Raw genomic sequence first — 5,106 nt, forward strand, 5'->3', positions numbered from 1 at the left:
CACTACCACCACCACCACCACCACCACCACCACCACCAACACCACCACCACCACCACCACCACCACCACCACCACCATCACCACCATTACCACCGTCACCATCGCTAGCCCCAATCGCACTATGCTATCTCGATCTGAGATTCTAGACGCCTGACGAGCGACACGAGCACGGCTTTTTATCCTCATGGCGGGTCGCTTTTGTTTACGCGGATACGAGCCACGAGTCCTTTAGATACCAGAACCTGGCCAATCACGAGCCGATGTCAATACGGCTTTTCCAGAGGATGAGAGATCATTTCTGTCACTGAATAGCGAGCACTTCAACAACGTTTGTATACCGGAAAGACTAGGAAAATTTATGAGAAGTTTAATAAGGATGGGAACATTAAAATATCAGACTTTCCACGGTTTAAAAATGCCATGCGACTGTTGCATATGCCGTTCCTATTTCCAATAAAAATATTAGCAGGTTTTCGTCAATTAAATTGTCGATTATTCTTACGAGATATTCTTCATGTTTGACTGTTTGAAGTTCAATGAAGTTTTGAATAAATTAATTTTAAATTTCGAACTCATTAGTATAAGAAATCTATATGAGGAAAAAGTATCCTTCGTTCTCTAAATTATTCGAAAGAATCGAATATTTAACTCGCACAAACATTTTATTTACTTTAATAATTTGAATACTTATTATATTCATAAAATTATCGTGAATAATAAATTGACTCTCGACAATTATACAAACAAAATGTATAAATTAATTTTACTGTACAATTCATACAATATAATCGATTAAATTATACAGATGTAATAAAAACAAAAAAAATACCTATATTTTATTGATTTTTTAGAGTGTTTATTGTTAAATTGGATAACCGAAAGTTTTTATTGATCATTAGATAGTGTAAATTCCTTTGTAGGAAAACTTTTTAACATTTGTATTTTACATACACTGAGTGAAAACTTTTTTTCGAATAACTGTAATCATTTATCAATTTAATATTCAACTAATATCGACAAATCTATTGAATACGTTTATGTTTGTGAGATCGTCGTAAAAATCAAATTTTTATTGTGAATTATTTGAAGTACGTAAAAGTTGACATTGCTAAAATATAAGTTTACAGCTAGTTGGATTGAAAAATACGAGAAAACGAAGGCTTCATAAAGGACTATTTTATCAATTATTGAAATATGCAATATTATTTTACTTTACATTAATTAAGTTTATGAGTTTTTAACTCGAATAATCGATGCTTCGTTAATACCTGAAAAGTGAATAAAGAAGATTTATCATGTTAAGCCGTTACACAAGAGTAAATTCACATAATGAGATCTTCAATAATTCTGTAATCATTTCAAATTGTGTTTAACGTACTGTCGTTTGCTAATGACTGTTTAAATGTAGATTTTCCCTTAAAATATAGAATATAAGCATTTACATTGAAAAATAATCACCTACTTTTCATACCAATTTTCTAATTTTGAAGTATCGGACAGAATATACGAACCTAATAAGATAATTTCTAAATAAATGCTGGAAAATAGAAAAAGCATAGTCTAATGTTTAGAAATTTCGAGTTACCTTCAGATTTAGTTTTAGAGATAGAAGTAGTAGTAGTAGTAGTAGTAGTAGTAGTAGTAGTAGTAGCAGCAGCAGCAGTAGCACCAGTAGTTATAGTAAGAGTTGTAGTTGTAGTATAACATCAGTCTGTTTTACAATTAAATGAAATTGTCTTAAATGACCGAGTGCACTTTAAAATAAGCATTGAGACTTCTAACTTTTATTCTTCTTTTAAGATCTTTAGTTTAAACTTTGTCGAAAGTTCGGCCATTTTCCTGTTAAAAAATGGAAAGTACTTTAAATTTTATTATATTCGATAGTTGTTTTACTTTCAAGCAAACGTATTTTCTTCTGTACTGATGAATAACTATTTTAAAAGTTTAAATAAGCAAAATCATGCATACGTATTATGCTTTTAAATGTTTACATATTAAATATTGAATTTTAATACGAGAATTTAAATTTTCTTTAATGCAGAACTTAGCAATCGACCAAGTTATTCATTCATGTAATTATCAACGTGATTGTCAATATTACTATATTTAAGTCGAACATACGGTAACTATTTTTATAAAAGAGCAATTGATGATTCAAGAAAAAAAAAATAATAAATTTACAGTTGTTCTGTAAAAATTCAAAAAATACAATAATACATGGATAGAATATGGCTTTTAACTTATTTATAGCACGAATTTTCAATGAGACTATGAAGGAAAAGATAAGAAATTTTTGAAAAGAATCGCCTGGAATATTACAGTACCATTGTTGGATTATTCTCTAGTTGCACTATTGGGATTACTAGTTGATTTATTACAAAGATTACAAGATTACAAGATTTTTTGCGCTTAAAAAGTATTGAAAGTGGAAAATACATTATTTAAAAGTATGGTAATAATTATTAAACATACGTTTGACGCGTAGTACAGACTAAAATGTTAATTCATATTAAATTATCCTTTTTTTTCAAATATATTAATACATTAAACTAATGGTTTTCACGTGTTAAGATAATATTTTACACATTATAGAAGGTAACTTATTATTATTTATTAAAAAAATATACCCAAAGATAATCGCTCTCATTTTCTAAAGTCACTAATCATACTACTTGGGACATGTATACAAATATATACATGTATACAAATATATAAATAAACACGTGCGTGAAATTTTTAGAATATAACTTTATGGAAATAGATAAAACTAAAATTAATTAAATTGTGAAAATTTTAATACTGTCACGTAGGATATCGAGAGTCTTCGTCTCAGTGGATACTTGACGTCGAGGGAATTGAGTGAGCGAAAAGCGAGACTGAAATAACGTGGAGGTCCAATAAGGAACCTGCAATTTTTTTTTTTTTAATACAGAAATATGCGACATCAAATGTATATGCATAATAAGTGTTGATCAGAAAAGTTAGTAATTGAACTTTATAAAAGATATTTTTTATGAATACACGTACGAGTATGTCAAATTATTTCGACAAGTGATGGGCCAAAATCATTTTTCGTGCATAGAAACTGACTTTTACTAATCTTCAAACTATTGCCTTAGAGATAAGGAGATTTAAATAAATGATGAATAATGATAAAGATGATCAATCAGAGCATACTATAAGAAATCCGAGCAGTTCATGAGAGAATTTAATAGCTAGTAATTAAAATCGCGTAGGTTAAACGTAAAACAAGCACACAGTAATGTGAATACGTATTATATTCTCTCAACCTTTCTCTCCCTCTCTCTCTCTCTCTCTCTCTCTCTCTCTCACACACACACACACACACACACACACTAATTCTTGTTTTGGCTAAATCGCGAAAAAATTAATGTGTTACTTTACAAGTAACAATCGATCCATTTTAATGTATGAATAGAATTGACGAGTTACGAATAGCAGTTGTATCTATAGAGAGAAAATATTTTAATTTCTGAACGGTGATAAATAAATTAATATATAAAATATTAAACCATGATTGTATTTTAAATAAACTGAGGTGGTTTATAATTATTTTTAGTATTAGATTAGTCTATAAATAAAATGTAAGTGTAATTATTATGCGTACAATTATAATAATATTTGAGGTATGCAAGAGTTTTCTGTATAATCCGTGGATATTATTTTACTGGGGGTATTATTAACTTGAAAATTAATTAGATTTTTATTTAATAATCAATTTATTTATAAATTTATACGGAATTCAATTTATACATAAACTGCATATTATAAAAGCTTTTAATTAGAGATGAATTTGGAAAAACACTATTTTAGGTAGTACGAAATATCTTAAAATTGAGTGTAATGACAGAAACTACAGGAGATTGGCATATTAAAACGTACATATTAAAACGGTTTTAATTACACAAGCAAAATTGATAATCGAATTTATAATTATAAATATCTAATACTTAATAATATACAATCGAATACAATAAAAATAATATATATATATATATATATATATATATAGAGTCTATTTTTATATTACAAAAAAAAATGGTTATACAATATTTAAAGGCGCTAATGGATATTAAAATAAAATCAATATACGCTCATATATAAAAAAATTTCAATTACTTATGATTTAATGAATAGTGTATTTTATAAACTTAACATAACTGAAATATTATGAAAAATTTGTAATTTTTTTAAAAAAAATGTAAATGTAATTAATTGCAAATAATTGAATTTAAGATTAATAATAAATATTGTATCACTAATCGTATTATGTATTATCAATTATATTAGTTATTTTGAAAAAAATGTATTAACGATATTATTACAGAAGTCTGGATCATCTTATAAAATGTCTTAGTTTTTATCTAATAACTGATATATGGTGAATTTAATTATAAAAAATTATGTTAAAATGTACTTTAAAAGCGGATTGAATTAGAATAGAAGAGCACAATTATATTCCGAATTTCATAATAAAAATAATAACAATAATAATAATAATAATAATAACAACAACAATAATAATAATAGTAATAATAATAATAATAATAATAATAATAATAACAACAACAACAACAATAATAATAATAATGAAGATTATATTATTTGTAGTTTATTGATTTTAATTGGTACATTGCATAAAATCCTTATAAATTTCTATTATTAATACAATATTGAAAATCTTCCACTTATTATAATGACTTTAATTATTTTACTAATACGCGTACATAATATCTTATTTATATTCCATACTTTACGAATATTGTATGAAATATGAGTGCAAATTGACGGAATATAAAAATGATGTATTTGAATGAATTTAATTGAGAAAGAGCATCTCCAGCTAAGAATTATGTCTACCCCGTGGCATATATAATTAATATTTTATCAATTATTGTTATGCGCATTCTTCATAATTCGATTTTTAATTTATTCCGTCGAAAATTTACGATACAACCCACTCTTTAGTAAAGTGAATCGCAATGCGATGCTTTAATAATTTCACGAAAGACAAAGTAGAAATTATCAAAGAAATATAATTATCGAAAAGCTTTCATTAAAGTTAATTGCTTTTTAATGACAAGC

The sequence above is a fragment of the Ceratosolen solmsi genome, unplaced genomic scaffold, assembly GCF_000503995.2.
Source record: "Ceratosolen solmsi marchali unplaced genomic scaffold, CerSol_1.0 scaffold1, whole genome shotgun sequence".
In the NCBI taxonomy this organism is placed as follows: domain Eukaryota; kingdom Metazoa; phylum Arthropoda; class Insecta; order Hymenoptera; family Agaonidae; genus Ceratosolen; species Ceratosolen solmsi.